This window comes from Neovison vison, chromosome 8 (assembly GCF_020171115.1).
Source record: "Neovison vison isolate M4711 chromosome 8, ASM_NN_V1, whole genome shotgun sequence".
Lineage (NCBI taxonomy): Eukaryota > Metazoa > Chordata > Mammalia > Carnivora > Mustelidae > Neogale > Neogale vison.
In genome coordinates, this window is record NC_058098.1 from 15,374,417 (window position 1) to 15,392,941 (window position 18,525).

The window sequence follows — 18,525 nt, forward strand, 5'->3', positions numbered from 1 at the left end:
CCCCATAATCTCCACCAGGACCCCAAACCTTGAAGTGAGGGCCCTGGCTTCCAGAACGGGTGGTGGGTGAGGAAAAAGAAGAGTGACCGGATATAGGGTCAGACCGAGGGACTTGCTGAGGGGGAGACTCCCTCCCAGTTCTGGGGAAGGAGGCGATGGGATGGGGGACGTAGATGGACAGGCACGCTAGGGCTCGGTGGGTTCTGGCTGGAGGAGGGGGGGGTGGGGACGGCGGTGTCCCCAGGTGGGCAGGGAAGGAGATACATCTGTTTATCTATCCATGCTTGTGTTTTAGTCCAAGGCAAGCCTGGGTGCTCTTTGCCCAGTTCCTCGTGGCTGAGCGCCCCACTCCTTTGCACGGCAGGACTGTTTTCAGTAATGACCTTGATATGAGACAAATAGTCTTCATGTATGAACTAAAGTTTGCACTTACCAAATAAAAACAGCCCCCTCCCCTTCGTGGTCACACTGTTTCACTGTATTAAATTTTATTTTTATTTTTATTTTTTTAAGATTTTATTTATTTGCCAGAGAGAGAGAGAGAGTGTGTGTACACACAAGTAGGCAGATAGGCAGGCAGAGGCAGCGAGGAAAGCAGGCTCCCTGCCGAGCAAGGAGCTCCATGGGGGACTCGATCCCAGGACCCTGGGATCGTGACCTGAGCTGAAGGCAGTGGCTTAACCAACTGAGCCACCCAGCCATCCCTCACTATTTTAAATTTTAAGCACAAACCCAAACTCCAAGGACTCACATAGAACGAGAGAATTGAAATACCTGTATCTTCACCGTCCTCTGTGACCACTTTTCGCTTCAAGTCTACTGTCGGGGTGCAGAACTGCATCCCCAGGGTTGGAGACAGGGCTGAGCAAGATTCTGAACAGTCAGGAAAATGCGTGCTCCTGAGTTCATGGGCGCTGCTGGGCCGCTGTCTTCTTAGAGACCTCCAAGTTCCCTTCCACGTAGGATAGGTTTATTAAATGGAAAGAAATGCGGGGGGGGGAGTCTCGGTGGTTCAATTGGTTAAGCATCTGCCTTCAGCTCAGGTCATGATCCCGGGGTCCTGGGATCGAGTCCTGCATCAGGCTCCCTGCTCAGCAGGAATCCTGCTTCTTCCTCTCCCTCTGCCCGTTGCTCCCCTGCTTGTGCTCTCTTGCTCTCTCTAAGATAAATTAATAAAACTTTTTTAAAAATGGTAAGAAATTAGGGGGCGCCTGGGTGGCTCCATCGGCTAAGTGTCCAACTCTGATTTCAGCTGAGGTCATGATCTCAGGATTGTGAGACTGGGCCCCACACCGAGTCTGCTTGAGATTCTCTCTCTCCCTCTGCTCCTGCTCCTTCCCTTCTCTTGCCCCCACTCTCTCTCTAAAAGAAAAAAAATAGGATAAGAAATTAAAATGTGCTATATTCGAAGCTTAATTAAAATTCAACAGTTACCACATCAATCGTTGAGAACTTGGACCAAGACAAGATGTTTTCAGGACAAAGTACTTTACGATGGACAGGATTTACATTTATATACTGACACAGTTTCTATTTATATACTGACTTCTCATCGGTTTCATTTTATCTTTAAATTCTCTGCAGACCCTGTGCCCATCTTATTGTCTGTGCTCAGGGAAGACCAGTCCTGGGCCCCACCCATCCTTGCTAGGACCCCTGGTTTTAAGAACAATGAAAGTGATTACATAAAGGGCACTCAGAGGAAGCCAGCCCTTCTTTATAAGTACTTCTTATAAAAAGTGGTGTTTCTAATCTTCACAATCTATGACTCAATGAGGGGAGGTTCAGAGAGGTTAAGTAACTTGCCTAAGGTTGCACAGCGAGAAAGTAGAACCAGGTTTCAGTGCAGGTCCCCGGGCTCCCAAACCTTCTGTCATGCTTTTGGTTGTGATTTCTTTTGGCTACTGCTTATAAAACTCTCGATGGCATATATTTTTTACATCAAGGGGAATGTGCCAGTGTGACGTATATGTCTTGACAACTCTTCCCATACGTGCACACCCCTGTCACCGCCACTCAGAGCAAGATACATTTCCAGAGGGTTCCTCATGCCCCTTCTAGGTACTCACTCTTCTGACCTCTATCATCATTGATCAGTTTTTCCTGGAACCTCTTCTCCGTCTGAAGCAAGAAGGAAGACAGGAGAAGTTGGACGTGGGGAGGAGTTGGCGGGAGGCACACTGCTCACGGCCACGTGGAAGGGACGACCTCCGCTGACAGCCAGGCGGTGAGGCTGCCGTGGGCTCTCTGGACCGTGAAGGAGTCATGGGTCAGCGAGGGCCAGGGAGGTGACAAGAGATGACTCGAAGTGCTCCCTGCACCATCCTCCCCCCACCCCTGCCCCCAGGGGCCTCTCTGAGTCAGAGTGTGGCCGTGTGCTTGGAACGTGTCCTCTCTCATCACTGGGGATGGCAGCATGCGGTCAGCAGGAGGCCCTGGGGCCTGGCCAGTCCCGGAAGCATGCGGGCTGGCATCGGGGTGTTTGGTGGTCCAAGTGTCAGAGATGAGCCTCCCACACGCGGTTCGGGGTGTCGAAAGTCCTGCGGCAAGAACTGCCACTTTGCTGACGGCTTACACAGGGGCAGGCCCCCCAAAGGGCCAAGCTCGGTGCCAGAGGGATGAGACAGTCCAGAGAACCCATGAGGCTCTTGGCGGCGGCTGCAGCTCCCCCAACAAGACCCCAGAATGAGCCCGGCTGCTCTTTGCGTTACTGGAATAAAACATGGGCTCCTAAATCCAAAGATCCTGGCTTCGAATCCTGACTCCACCCTGACTCGCGGTGCTGGGATTGGGTTGTGCTAAGAGGTGCTCCTAGATGCCCCGAGCGAGCAGCCCTGGAGGGCCCGTCCCTCTCGGGTGCCCCGACCTTGTGCACTGAATCCCCCGGGGCAGTGAGTGCCGCCTGAGGAAGGTGGCGCCTGCGGCCCCAAAAGAGTTCCTGGCAGCAACTCAGTGAACACAGGTTGCCTGACTCAATGGTACTCCCTCTTCCTAATGTGTTAATTGGGGTACATTAGGCTATGCTGAGGCCACAAATCCCCAGATCTCGGCGGCTTGACCCAACAGAAGGCTGATGTCTGCTCCCGAAGAGTCCAGTGGGGTCAAGCAGGTCTTCTCCATCTTGGAGCTGACCCTGTGGCTCTTCCCTCCCCAGCACCCCCCAGGTGCTCCTGTGAAATGTGGAATCCCAGGCCTCGCCCAGAAGCAGAATCTGCATTTTAAGGAGGCCCACTGGTGTTCTGTATGTCGTTTCCATTTGGGAGTCACCCAAGGTCTTGGAGGAGAGAGTGGAGAAGGCACGCTAGGCCTTCATTGCCTCCATCCAGAGGCCATGCCCAGCAATTTGCTTGTGCTTCCTTGGCCTAGTCTGTGCCGTATGAATTTTATCCTAGGAGCAGCTTTGGATTCTGTTGTTTTTCCACATTCTTCTTTGGTTCTCCAAGTCATTGATTTATCCCCAAAAGTTCTTCTGTTCTGTGCAGCTGGACCTCAGCCGGGCCCTCAGATGCCAACCTCTTCCGTGTCTTCAGCAGGGTCACCTCCATCAGGAAGTCCGCAGGATGGGCCCAGTGAATGGCCATGGCTTGCCAAGGTCTGGGCTCCTGCCCCAGAACATGAGGCCCCGTCTCTCCCAGACTGGCCGTCTCCATGCTGCCCTTGCTGAGGGCCACGCTGGGAGGGGCTGGTGGAGCTCTGCCTTTGCACCGGTCTCGCCTCCCCCCGCACCTCTCCCCGGCCCCTTCTTCCACACATTCCCCAGTCTGCACGGGAGTTCAGAGGTCTGCCCCCTGACCCTGACATCCCAGATCTCAACCGTGCTGAGCTCCTTCTCCCATCCCTGGGACAGCTGTGGGGCTTGGACAGTCTAACACGTGGCTTCAGTCTGCGCTGCCCATGTTCTGTGTGCAGGGCCCAGCATGGTGCTCCCCGAAAGAGAGGCTGGGATGTGGAGCTCTCGGCACACACATGGGATTGCCTCTGCTCACGGTTTCACAGCACTGGGACCCGGGAGGCCTGGCAATGAGCTGGTTCTCACTTGCTGGGTGAGGGGGTTGGCCCCGGGGCTGTGCCAAGGGTCAAGCTGGTGAAGCATTGAGAAGCCTGCTGGGGAGCGGGGAGGAAGTCATGAAGGGACACGGAAAGGGCTTTGGGAATTGGCACGAGGGTTTATTTACAGACTTAGTATGCCAAGGAGAAGGCGCTGAACATGGCAAGCGTTAGGTGCTAGATACGGCTTTGGTGCGTGCTTGAATGAATGAACGAACGGGGGGACCAAAGCTCTAACCCCAGCTCTGTAGCTGTACGTTCTTGGGCCAGTTCCTTGGCCTTGCTTGTTGTCACTTTCTTCATCTGTTAAATAGGAGAGGGGCAAACTTCCTATTTTGTACAACCTCTTGGCTCTAGGAATCTGTTTTTGTGCCCAGAAGCATGGAGTGGCAGCTCTGACCCAGAGTGGGGCATGGAGGGAGGGCCCTCAGGAATTCAGGAGGCAGAGGGGGTTCCTATAGACTCGTTGATGTCGACTGATTACCAGCGTTCAGGAGACCCCACTGAGTTGGAATGAGTTGTTTCTCATGAAGGACTGGGTGTCAGGGAAGAGCTAGCTTTGCTCTTGGCCAGCTATCTCTCGGAGGAGGCAGATAATAAGTTAGATTACTCCCTCTCCATCCAAGAGAGCCCCTCCATCAGTGGGGATATCCAGTCTCCAGGGACTTACCTCTCACAGTCTGCGTCCCAACAGGTGCCATTACTCGTCCATCCATCTGTACATCAATCCATCCGTCTGTTCGAGCATTGGTCCATTTGTCTGTCCATTCATCCATTCAGCTATAGATCCATCCAGTCATCCATCCACCCATCCATCCATCTATCTTTCTATCCATCCAACTGTATATCCATCCGCCCACGCATTCATTCAACAAACACTGAATGTGGTGGGCCATCCCCTACTCGTACATAAAGAATTAAAATAAGATCTCTGCCCAACGAGCTCACAGATTAGAGGGGAAGAGAGAGATAAGTGGGGGTAATTACAGCACAGTCAGTGGGAAAGCAATGAGAGAGGAAGACCTAACCCAGTCTGGGAGGTGGGAGAGGTGGCTTTGTAAGTCTTCCTGGAGGAGGTGACCGCTGAGCTGAGCCTTGAAGCAAGAGGAGGAGTTGTGCAGGCAAAAAGGCAATTAATTAAACAGCAGACGGGAGAACAAAGGCCTGGAGGTAGCATGAGAGCAGGAGCCATTTGGGGAGCTGTGCATAGCTGAGTCCGGATAAAGCCTGGAGAGCCAGGTGGGAGGCAGACGGAGATAAAGCTGGAGAGGCCTGGTTACGCGGAGGGCCCTGTGTCAGCTGGGGAGGACATTTGTGACTGGGGGTAGGGATAGGGACAGAGACATCCAGAGCCAAGCAGAGATGTAGAAAAGCTTCGGGTCAGGCATCAGAATGCTACCTTCCTTCCTCCTGTCTACTCCTGAGTGGCCTTAGGGAAGTCACCTGCCCTCTCTGGACCTCAGTTTCCCCACTGTGACATAACAGGGTGGCCCTCTGTGGCCTCTTGGGAGCCTTCCAGCTCTGAGGGAGCCCTGAGTCACATGTGGTTAGCAAAACCAATACCCACATGAACATCTGGTCTGGCCTGAGGCACAAGTTAATTGTTCCCAGTCCCTGTGTGTGTTGGGGGTGGGGAGGGCATTGGTTAGGAGGACCCCGGTTAGAGGCCGCCCCCATAGGGCTCGTGGTCACGGGACAGAAGGATGTGCTAAGCGGGAAGTGAGTTACCAGCCAGTCATCAGTTTGGCCCCAGGGTCCCCAGGTAGGGGAAGGGGAGCCCTACTCCTAGCTCCTTGTCACCCCAGAGCCCCCTCCCCAAGACAGCAGACCTCCATTCAGAACAAACTCCCATACAAAACTCTAACATTTAATACAGGCCCAAGGAAAATGGTTTAATTGGTTTGGTAGGAAGCAGAGGGTGGGGGCCCTCAGCTGGGGCTCTGGGTCCTCTCCACCCCCCAGCAGCCCCCACGGCCCTACCACTGTGCCTCTTTAAAGGTGGTCTGGAAGCATCTCCTGGTTTCTACTGTTTGGGATTCAGATAACAAGGCAGAAGTGATTCAGAAGGAAGAGAGAGACCCAGTCACATCCTGGCTCTTTCTTCGCTGTGTGACCTTGGGCAAGTCACTCCACCTCTCTGGGCCTCAGTTTCCAAGCAGAGTTGTCCTGAGACTTACAGGCTGGGGGATAGCTGCACTCAGGGGATGGCAGCTCATGCCGACCAGTCCTTCCCCAGGTTTGCAGCCACTGGCTTCGGGCGGGGAGGAGACCGGAGCCACAGCTGAGACTTGCTTTTCCATTTTCAAGCTGCCTGGCTCTGTGTCTAAGAGAAGCTATTTCTCTAACCCCACAACCCCTCAGAAAGGACGAGCCACAGCCTCCCTCTGGGCGCAGCCCCCACTCTCAGGATCCCAAGACCTGCCCCCCTCAGAGATAAAGTCACCCTCAGACGTTGGAGGGGCATACAGGCTGCCCAAGGCCGCAGTGAGGGGCCTCCGGACCAGCTTCCAGGAGCCCAGGGCAGGAAGTGGGACAGGGAGGCCCCCAGCGCCCCCGCCCCCCCCAGCCCCAGAGAAAACACTTCATTACTGGAAACCCGGCCAGGCAGAGGGGGTGGAAGTGGCCGTGCTAGAGGAAACCTCACAGGGTCAGCCAAACCTCGGTCCCCGAGGCCAGCAGCCCACGGACTGGCCATGTGGGGCTGGCCCGCTGGCGTGTTTACGGAAACACTGGCCCTGAGGCCCGCCCAGCTGCTGGGCCGGGATCCCCGGAGGCACCCCCAGGCCTCAAAGTGCCAGCCTATGGGGGGACATCAAAGGCTGCAGCTGAGGCCTTGTTTTCCTCCCGGCACACCTGGGGAGGGGAAGGCTGAGGAGCTCCCCAGGGAATGGGCGGTGAGGTCTTCAGGCCCGCCCTGGGTCCTCCGGGTCCAGCTTCCTGAGCTGGGTCAGGGGGGTCAGGCCCTTTCTGGACACCCCCGGAAAATGGCATCAATGTAAGAGAGGCCCGTGGCCCGTGGACTCTGGAGCCGGGCTGCCTGAGTTCAAATCCGGGCCTTGGCCCTCACTGGCGGTATCACTCTGGAGAGTTCGCGCAACTTCTCTGTGCCTCAGTTTCCCCATCTGTAAAATGGGGGTGACGATAACAGCACGCACTTCATGGAGATGTTGATAGAATGGAATGATCTTGTATGTGCCGGGTACTGCCCCAGTTGCGCCCCCAAGTGCTGTGTTTGTTACCGAAGTCTTTTCAGCTTAAATATCTGCTGAGCGTCCCTACGGTCATTGAGATGCTGAGGTTATGGAGAGAAATCTGATTTAGTTCGAGCCCCAGCGAGATTCAAGGTCAAGGTGAGCATCGGGGGGGTTGGGAGGTCGGGGGCGAGAGGGGTGGGACTAATGACCATAGTCACAATGGATATGAAAGGGTGAACATCTCCCTCTCTGTCTCTGTTTGTGGGAGCAGGGGCCACACGAGCCCAGTCACCCCTCTACCCCTACACCGGGCACGGAGGCCAGTAAACAAACACCCATGCTTTCTGAGGGCTGGAGGGTGGCAGGCCCTGAGCCCAGCATGAAACCCTTCCAGCTCCTCAGCTCCCAGATGGAGTGGGTCGTGTCATTCTTTCTATGTTCAGAGGAGCAAACAGAGGCTCAGAGATGCCAGCCCAAGGTCCCACAGTGGGTAAGTGGCAAAGCCAGGTCTGAACCCATGCCAAAGTTCAGAGCCTGCATTTTTAACCACTAAGCTCCCCATCATCAGTGTGGTATTAAATTGCACAGCAGCCCTCTGGCCTGGAGCTCAGAGCTGTGCCCAGCCTGGCCTGAGAACATCCAGAAGCCTTGTGGGGGAGGGAGGACCCTTTAGGCAGAGGGACTCGCCTGTGGAGAGGCAAAGAGACAGGCCCAGGCCACTGTACTACTAGCATGAGCTGCTTGTGCACTAGCAAAGACTGCGGTATGCAGGGCTGGGGTGTGGGATTGGTGCGAGCAACAGTGGGGAGGACTGAGGGGTCTCTGCTAACAGCCTAGAATGCCAGGGAAAGGTTCAGACTCTCCTGCAGGGTGTGAACCCCGGGCCAGTCCTGAGCAGAGTTTGCATGTGACCAGATGGGATGCCCACTTGGGTGGCCAGGATCAAAGATAACTACCAAGGAAGGAGTTAGGATACGGGGGGGTGGGGGACCAATTGGTGCAAATGACAAACCTCAGCATTGTTGCTGGCGACGAGCTATCTCGCCCAGATCAAACCTTTCCTGTCCCGTGTTCCATTTCATCCAAAGCAATGTGTGTGTGCCTTTGGGGCCCAGGGCTGGGGCATGGAGTGGCCAGCCTGGAAATCCTTGCAGCCCAGAAACGTGTCTTCTTCTCCAGCCCAGCCTCAGCCCTAGCCCCAGCGATGAACGACTCCTGGGCTTAATCCCAGTTTGCTCACCGTGGCTGCCAGCAGCTGGAGGGGGCCCGGAATGTGTGACTGGGGGCAGCTGTCTACAAGGTTCTCAGCAGCCAAGTCTTCACCCCCCTCCCAGCCCACCTGGAATTCAGACACATGGGGGTTCACTCTTGGACCTGTCATGTATGTGGGCTGTGTCCTCGGCTAGGTGCCTGGAGGTCTCCTTCGTTCATGACATAGACAGTCATGAATGAGAGGGATGTTGTGAGGACTGATTGGGGTCTTGGATGTGGGGCATGGAGCACGCCGTTGGCTCAGGGCAAATGCTCTATGCCTGCAAGCTCAGGGTCATGACCACAGCAGCCTGAAGGCAGAAGCCGCTGTCTGGTCTGGGAAGAGCTCATAAGCTGCCCACTGTGGCCTGGTGAGGCCCAGAAGGCATCTGGGTCATCCCCCTGTGACTTAGCTCAGGGAAGTCAGTTTCCCCCAGCGGGCATGGGGGTACCTGGCTTGAGTCATGTGCCTGCACCTCGTAGGGCACAGGCTGGTGAAAGGCAGAAGGGCTCATGTCTGGGCTCTATCACGTGGGCTGTGCGATTAGACCACCCTGGCTTCCCCTGAGCCCCCGCCCTCCACAGTCCATCCCAGGACGAGTTACTTCACGTTCCAGTGCCTTGGCTCCTTTGCATTGCAAAATGTCCATTGCAAAATGGACATATCACAGCTCCCACCTCATGCGGTCATTGGGTGGGGCGTCTGCCTTCAGCTCAGGTCCTGATCCCGGGGAGCCTGCTTCTCCCTCTCCCTGCTTGTACTTTCTCTCTCTCTCTCAAATGAAAAGAAAAGAAAAAAAAAAAAACACCAAGATTAGGAGTGGGGGTATATACACACTTAGCACAGGGCCTGGCACGTGCTAAGCACGTGGTAAATATTAACCATCATTGTGAAGTAGGAGCCATAAGACAAGAAAGGTCAGGAAATTCACAGCAATTAAATTCCAGAAGGGGCGATAAATCTTGAAAACTGTGCCGTATGCACAGGTGCGCGAAGACGCTGGCCATGGAGACAGCCGGGAAACGGGGCCGTGGCTGGGAAGCGGCCCAGCCTCCTTCTGAAGACCGGTCAGGAAGAATAACAAACAAGCAGCGGCATTTCTCACAGAATGTGCCCGAGGCGTGTGCTAGGCGCGGTGCTCGTGGGCTCTGCCCAGAAAAGCTCATTTCTTTCCCACGACAGCCCTGGGAGGAAGGGCCGGGATTAGCGTTGGCAGTGAGATGACAGAGGGACCTAATTTACGAGGCACGGAATCTCTCCTGCCTCCTTAAATGTCACGTCCTGGGCACTGGGCCTGCCTCTTCCTAGTCCCAGGTCTGCTGAGAGTTGGGATAATGATTAGCTCCATCTGATGGATGTCAAAACCAACCAAGCCAGGCTGGGCCCCTGTCCTGTGTCACACAACTAGGAAGAGGCAGACCCCAGGATTCTTAGATTTTGAAGCTTGGACCTCTATTATCTTAAGGAGCTGCCTTCTAGCCTAGGAAGCCAAGGTCCCAATCTACCTCCCCAGAAGGCCCAGCGACGGGGAGAGCTGCCTGGAACCGCCCTCCTCTGGCTGGCCCAAGGCGGCCCAGAGAGCTGGCCTGCAGGGCAGAGGCCTGAAGGTTCCGCCCCACATTCCTGTGGGTTAAGTCTGGGGACCCAGGCTCCCAGCATCAGCCATCACGTTCTCCAGAAAGAATCTCTACTCATAACAAACCCCAAAGGTCACTCATCTGGGAAGGAGCGTTCCGTCTCCACCCCTGGGCAAGAGCGAGGGCTCCAGCTTTTACGGAGACCACCCAGGTGCTTGGATGGGGATGACCTGCTCCTGCCTGGTCTGTGCACCCTGGTCTGCCTCCCCTGGGTCTCCTCTGTGGATGGTGGTTAGATGGGACAGGTGGACAGAGAACGCAAAGGAACATCCCAGTAGAGGAAGCCCCGTAGAGAGTTCTAGTGCAGGAAATGCCTGGGCTCTGGACTCAGCCTGCCTGAGCTCACGTCCGCCTTTCACTGCCTCCTAGCTGTGTGTCCTCGGACACATCACTTTGCCTCTCTGTGCCTGTTTGCAGATGATAATAACAACTTGCATGAGGATTAATTAAATGAGACCCATTCACTCAACAGTTAGCATTGGCCTCCAAATAATCAAGCAATGAATAGAGGAGACAAAACCCTCTGCCTTCAAGATTTTAAAGAGGAAATATCATGACGAATATTATTTACTTTAGCAAACGCTGGTATAAAGAAAATATGAAGCAGGTACAGTAAAACATTACCAGCAGTTAAACTAGGGGATGGGCAAATAGCAAATGGGTGTTTTCTGTGCTTAACTGTATGTTTGAAATATTTTATAATTACAAAGTGCAAAAGAAAAAGAAGTGAGATAGAGAAAAACAGGAGGGAAGAAGAGAGGGAGGGAAGGAGGGAAGGAGGGAGGAAGGGAGGAAGGAAGGAAGGAAAGACACCCGTGCAAGGGTGTTTCGGGCCATGGCTTAGACACACCATGTGACCATTTCATCTTTCAGTGTCTCACTCTGCTTTTGGAGTCCTCAAAGCTGTCTGGGGTCAGGCTGACCCACAAAATTAAAAAAATATTCACTCAAAGCTTCTTCTCTGGCTCCCCTCCTGGCTTGCTTGTTTGGGAGGAGGACAGGAGGGGAGGGAGGGTCGGGGGAGATGTGTATCTGTCAGGGTCAGCTACGTCACAGTGCAGTAACAACCACCCCCAAAGCTTGTTTCTCAGTTATCCTTGCTGCGTGCCCCCTCAGGCTTCTGCAGCTTTGTGGCTCCTCACCCCAGGATCCAGACCGATGGAACAGCCACAGTCCCAAAGGCTTTTGAAACCCAAAAAGCGATGCTCTGCTTTCACTGGAACATCCCTTTCCTGAGTCAGTAGCTGCTCCATAGTCCAACCATCTGAAGGGGGAACAGAAAACACAAAAGGGGAAAACAATGCAATCCAAGACTCTTAGATTTGAGTATTGTGCCATCCTAGATCGGAGTCTGAGAATCTGACCATCACAGATTTTCAAAACTGAAAGCCCTTTGAATCCAGTATCATTTTCCAAGTAGGAGTTACCTCTACAACCTTCTTTACAGAAGAAGACTGTCCGCCAGTCTTTGCCTGTACTCTCCCAGGACCGAAGAACTCATCACCTCCCAAGACAGCCTATTCTGTTATGGATCAGCTCAAAAAAGTTCTGTTTTTATAAAGTGAGTCAAACTTTCCCTTTTGCAGGCTCTTCAACTCCAGATCCTGGTTATTTTCCTACAGCCATCACCAGGGCAACCTTGGAGACAGGCTGGACTGGCAGCCAGCTCTGGGGAAGGAGTTCAGGAGACCCTGAACAGCCCTGGGGGCCAATAGTAATATTCGTCTGATGCCCGAGACTCCACCGTCACAGTCTGCGGGTCCCCATGAGGGAGGCTTATAAATAGCAAAAAGCAGAAAACTTTGGACCCAGACCCAAGTTCAAATGCTGACTTCTAGACCCTGCTTGCAGGCAAGTTTCCTCACCTCCCTGAGCCATGGTTTTCCCCTGTGTTCAGTAGGAATAAGTAGTCATAGCAACAAGAACGCCATCTCCTGTGCTCATCCAGTGGGCTAATGAAATTAACATCTGCCACCATGCTGGGCACATAGTAGGTGCTCAGCTAGACCTGGGTGCAGATCCAGCTTCTGCATCTTCTTATGTGTATGCCCTTCGGCTTCACGTCCATGAACTTCAGATCCTCCATCTCTCCTATGGGGTTGATATTCCTCACACCTCCCAGGGTCTGGTCAGGATTGTTTGGTTCATGTTCACTGATGACGTGGTAAACTCTTGACCGGAATTGGACATTTACTCCTCTACCAGGTAGGTGGACTGTCTTGAAGCACCCCAATGTTAGTCATGGAGAAACTGTGGCACAGAGAGGTTGGGTTGAGTGAATTGCCCAAGGTTATGGGCTGGTGAGGTGATGGAGCCAAGATTGGAATCCAGACATAGACAGACTCTGTGTATATCAAGGGCCCGGCACGTAGTTATTCATGTTGTGTTTGAACTGCTGTACCTTCCCCATCCCTTCCCCTAAAGAAGCACAATACCATGTAGAGCGGCTTAGGTGTTCTCAGCATTCATTCCCGAGCATAGGTCAGGTAGGAGATTTGAGGCTCTAAGTGATAGAATTAGCCACCCCAATATTCCTGACTTCAACTGTGAGGACCTTTGGGGTCAAGAAATCTGCAGGTTGGGTCATTCCAGGATTGGTTAGTCCAGAGGCCAAGTGATGGCACCCAGGAAGCATACCACAGCTCCAGCATCCTTGGTGTACTGGCTTTAGTGCTCTGGCTTGGTACCTCATGGTCTCAACACGGCTGCCAAAGTTTCAGACGTCATTACCTCACACAACCACCTAAAAGGGAAGAATGGAGGAACTTCATGTAGGGACATGGCTTCTTAAACTTGAGGCAAGCCCTGCTCAGAAACCCCAGCAAACTTTGTGTCTCCTTGGCAAGAACTGGGTTACATTCCCGTGGAAGCCCGCTAGTGCTCACCAATAGCCTTCTTCTTTCTGGGCACACAGTGAGACTGCAATTCCTAGCCTCCGTTGAAGGTAGGTTTGGTCATGTGACTGAGTCTGGCCAATAGGATAGGAGCAAAAATAAGTGCATTGTTTTCAGGCCTGGCCTATGATCCTTGCTCTCTTTCCCCATCTGCCCGCTGAATGGAGAGGACTTTGGATGGATGAGGAAGGCAGAGTCACAGACAGGAAGAGTCTCAGTCCCTAAATGGTGGCAGAGAGCACGGTCCTCCTGCCAAGACTATGGGAGAAAAAAATCAAACATTTGTGGCAGAAAGCCGCTGAAATCTTAGAGGTATTTGTTACAGCGGCTAACATGACTTAACCCAGCCAATACACATGCCGGTCCCTGAAAACCAGCCAACGGGACTGGAGAAGCTTGAACGGCTTAGCCCCTGGGGCTGGAGAAGAGATTTCTTGGGCACCCTGCCCATCCCATACTAGAACAGAGGCAAGGCTCTGGAGAGAAGATTGGAGGCAGGAAAGCGAGTGGGCAATGGGTTATGGACTGGAGTTGGCTCCAGAGCCCCAGAAGGATGGCGCCTGGGAGACACAGCCTTCCTCCTAGGCTGCTGCTAAGAGGAGCGTGTGCAGGGCAGGGAAGGCTTCTGTAGAAAGCCATGTTTGCCTGGGCTGACCTGCTGTCAGTGGGGTCGCCGGCCCCCCTGTTGGCTCAGCCCTCTAGCCACACCGTGTGGATCATCCTGTGGCCAGCAGAGAACCGGGGAGGCCGTCGGATCCACCCGAGCAATGTGGGTTTCTGAGAACCGTATATTTGGGGACCCATGGCAAATGGACTTTCCAGAGCCTCGGGCCTAGCGGGCTGAGCAGGGGTGGCTCGGGCTGCTTTGGGGGCCTCAGCCTGGGGAGGGGAACTTGCAGGACGGATGAAGAGGCCCGACGTTAGCATCTCAGTTCCACAACCTCTAGCCTGGTCCGCTGGGCAAATGAGCTCCCCTCCTGAACTCAAATCAGGGGAAGGAAAGTGGATTCCTTCAACATGGGTGAAGACGGAATAAAATAATCCAGGTAAAGTGTCCAGCCGAGGACCATGAGCCCAGCTGGCGCTCCATGCATCTGGCCGCTGCGGTTACTGCTGGGTGGCGGGGGACCACATTCTGCCCTTGCCCCCTCCCCATCTTACCAAGGCTTGGCAGGGGCCAGGCACTCCTAGTGGAGCTTTCTCTTCCCCGGAGTGGACACCCTGGACAGAAGCCTGCCCTGGCCCAGCCCCGAGTCCACCTCTTGCCCACGTGCCACTCATCTCCTCCAAACCTCCATGTTCCCACCTAAAAAATGGGCTCAGTCAGGTCTCCTCTGCCTCCACCTCACAGCTGTACCCAATCACTGTGCCTCAGTACAGAGAGTCCACAGGCACCCTGCCCTGGGTTCAAAGCCAGCGGTGTCCTCCTCACATTTTATGACCTTGAGAATACCATTGAATTAAGGTTAGGGAGGCTTTCGAATGGTATGACGCTGGTTCCTAGCTCCTAGGGGAGATGAAAGCGGACCAGGCATGTGACATGCTCAGCTCTGAGCCTGGGACTTGGGAAGGGTTCAGACAATAGTAGCAGCTATTCTATCACTACTGGTCTCAGGATTTTGCAAAGTCTGGAGTGCTGTAAGTTGAAAGTTTAGAAGAAAGTTCCACCTTCCCTTGGAGGCCGTTTCGGTCCCCTTCTTCCCCTGCCCCAGTTGTTCTTCCAGGCTCCAGCTCCTATGCCCTCTTCCTAGAATCGGAACCACGTGGGAGCCAGTATGGTGCAGGCCTGGGAGTCGGGAGCTTCAAGTTCTAGTCTAGCTTCCATTGCTCTCTGGCTGTGTGGCCCTGGGCAAGTATATCAGCCTTTCTGAGCCTCCTTAACAATCATATGAGGCAATGGGACTGCGGGCTCTACCCTATGGACCGTATGATACCACATTCATGGACTCCTTCCTCACGACAGCCAGCAGCCAAGGAGAAAGGGTGTGGCTCCCTGGCAGGCGCAGGCGCAGGGTCAGGGTCAGGATCACGGCTCTGTGTGGAATCTCGTCTCTGCTGCCCAGAACAGCATCTCCTGATGCCTGGAATTCCACCATGAGTGACTCATGCCTTTGGGAAATCATTGCCCTCCCCCACACTGAGTAACAGCAGGAATGGTCCCTTGTGGCTTCCCTTCACAGAGAGCGTCCACACGGCACCATCTCACTGGTTCTCAGCACGCTCGCTACCGTAAGGTAGGCAGCAAAGTGAGGAAAGTTTGAATCAGATGCAGAAATCCATGTGTCCAAAGTGACACAGCAAGTTAGTGATGGAGCCTGGAGTCCTCAAGTCTCCTGGTTTCTTGGTCAGTGCATGTATCCCCCCAACAACTTTGCTTAAAAATGCTGCCCTGGATATCTGTGCATCCATATTTGAAACATTATTCCCAAAGGCCAAAACGTGGAAGCAGTACAAGTGTCCATAGACGGACGAATGGATAAGCAGAATTTGGTCTATACATGCAACGGAATAGTACTCAGCCCTAAAAAAGGAGGACACTCTGACCCAGGCTGTGCCATGGATGAGCCATGAGGACCTTCTGCTGAGTGAAGGGAGCCAGCCACAAGAGGACCGATGCCGTGCGATTCCACTTACGTGAGGTACCTAGGGCAGTAGAAGGTAGAAGGGTGGTGGCCCGGGGCTGGGGGAAGGGAACGAGAAGTCCGTGTATGGGAACAGAGTCTGAGCTTCTCAGGATGAAGAGAGCTCTGGGGATGGATGGTGGCAATGGTAGCATAACCATGGAAATGTTCTTAATGCCATGGGCCTGGACATTTTCAAATGTGAAGACAGAAAATTTTATGTTGCATGTATTTGGGCAACATTCAAAAGTTAAGTTTTTAGGGGCGCCTGGGTAACTCAGTTAGTTCAGTGTCTGACTCTTGATTGGGCTCAGGTCATGATCTCGGGGTCCTAGGATCCAGCCCCACATCAGGTTCTGTGGTCTGTGGGGAGTCTGCTTGTCTCCCTCTGCCCTTCCCCCAACTCTCTTTCTCAAATGAATAAACAATTTTTTTAAATTTAATTACAGTTTTGGGGCTCCTGGGTGGCTCAGTGCGTTAAAGCCTCTGCTTTCAGCTCAGGTCATGATCTCAGGGTCCTGGGATCGAGCCCAGCATCGGGCTCTCTGCTCAGCAGGGAGCCTGCTTCCCCCTCTCTCTCTGTCTGCCTCTGCCTACTTGTGATCTCTCTCTGTCAAATAAATAAATAAAATCTTTAAAAGAATAAATAAAATTTAAACTACAGTTTTTAAAATAATGCTGCTTCTGCAAGGAAGATGGGGAAGCCCTAACCTTTTTATGACTTACATGTAAGTCTGATACATGTGTATCCATCAGGATAGACTAAGTCAAGCTGCTGTAACAAACAGCCCCCAAATCTGACTTTTGAGTCAGACACTCACTGAACATTACCGCCTTACACACTATACCCTGTACCCCCGGAACAGTCTTTCTCACTGTTTTAACATCACCCTGCTCTGTCTACACCCCAAGCCCAGGATAAGGCAATGGAATTGGTCAGACTCAACCTTGGCTGGCTGTGTGGCGGTGGGTAAACCAGTTAACCTCTCTAAGCCTCAATGTACTCATCCGGGAACTGGGGACAGTAACAAAAGATATCTTGAGGAGCATTCCACGTGGCCTAAGGCACGCTGTCAGGTGTGGGTTTATATAAGCCTCGTGCAGAGTTTGGCACCCAGGCAGGAATGGGGTAGGCATTAGCTCCTGCCAGCCAGGCCCTCAGCTTGAACAATCCCAGGAGAAACACCTTCTTCCTGCCAGCCTTGTGTCAGGGCTGGGGAATGGGTGGGATGGGAGCCAGAGGCTGCAGAGACAGTTGTCTCAAGCCTGAAATACTTTTCTCTCCAATAATCTGTTTTCAATCTCTCAATCTTCTTTCCCCCCTTTTACAAACCCATCCTGCCAAGGAACAAGCATGTAAGTGTGCGTCAGCTCCTGGCCCAGCCAACGTCCCACCCTTTGGGAATTTCTGCTTTAAACAGTAGGGCATGGGACCTTTTAAGTTACCACGTGTGTCCCAGCCTCTACGCCTTTGCATATGCCGTTCCTCCTCCTTGCCATGCCTTTCCCTGTCTCCTGGGTCTATTCTGATTCTGCTCATCACCTCTCAAGATTTGGCTGCAGAAACCTGTTCTGCAGCAGCTCCTCTGATCGCTCCCCCAGGCCCTGGTAACCCATCTCCCCAGGTCTGCACACAGGTCTTGATTTCTTGTGTCCTCTAGTTACCTAATGCTTTGGAGGGCACAGTATTGTCCGGTTCTTTGCAATATCTGAGACTTTCGTGAGCTGAAGTGTGCCTTCATCACCACCATGTCAAGGGGAGGCAACTATGATTGTTATATCCCCATTTTACAAGACCAGTGCTCTAACCCCTGAGCTATGGAGCCTTCCCCTTTATATCCCCATTTTACAGATGAGGAAATGGAGTTCCTGGAAGCAGAAGTGAGTGATCGCACAGGGGGTAGTCAGGGCATCTAGCCCTGAGGAGACAGGCTCTCACTAAGCCCCCAGCTGGGCAGAGAGCACAGGAGGTGTGTGCCTACACAGGCATGTGCCTACACGAGCATCAGCAAGGGAAGGGGCAGGCGTGGCAGAGACAAGTAAGCCTGGCCTACGCAGGGTTCTTTGTGTACACACATCTGGCCTACATTTCCCAGCCTCCCTTGCAAGGAAAGCAAGGCCTTCTTGGTAGAGTAGTTATGAGAGTGGACTCAAGTCTCCATTTCCTACTCTTCCCATGCCCCTTTGCAATGTGACTTTGACCTAGCTCCCCTTTTCCTTCAAATATGGGTTGACCTTGGATCTCTCTTTGGTCAACAGAATGTGACAGAAGCAACCTTGTGCTGGTTCTGGGCGTGGCCTTAAGAGACCTTTCCGCTTTCCTCTCTGTCTCTCTCTCTCTCCCCTCTCCCTCTCTCTGCTTCCTCTCATTCCTCTGCCTGCCCCCGAACAATGGGAGAGCACATGGACTGGAACCATGTTATTTCAACAGCTTTTGGGTAACAGACAGTTCTCTGCCTTTCTCAGGTACAAACATGGTCTCCACTCAAATCTACAGTGTCCAGTCAGGATACTCAAGGGAACTGCCAATTTGATTTGGGTTTAGACCTTCTTCCCTGCTTCTTCCCTGTATTGGGGACAGTGGGAGGTGGGGTGGGGACCCCTTCTCCATTCCTTCTTCCCTTCTCTTCAGGTGGGGCTGAGGGGACTGGGCGGAGGCGGCCAGGGTAGAGGAAAGATCTTTCCAGAGCTGCCGCCATCCTGGCGGGCCTCCAGTGCTCTAGCAGAAGACACTTCAGACTGCCCCTTTTCCATCGTGGGATGGTGTTGGGGGCTCCCTGAACTTGGTCATTGCTTCAGGTTCCTCTCACTCTTGACCTTGGTGGATGCTCTTCTCCTCCTGGGAGTCACTTGCCACTCCTTGCTCAACCCTAGGAATCC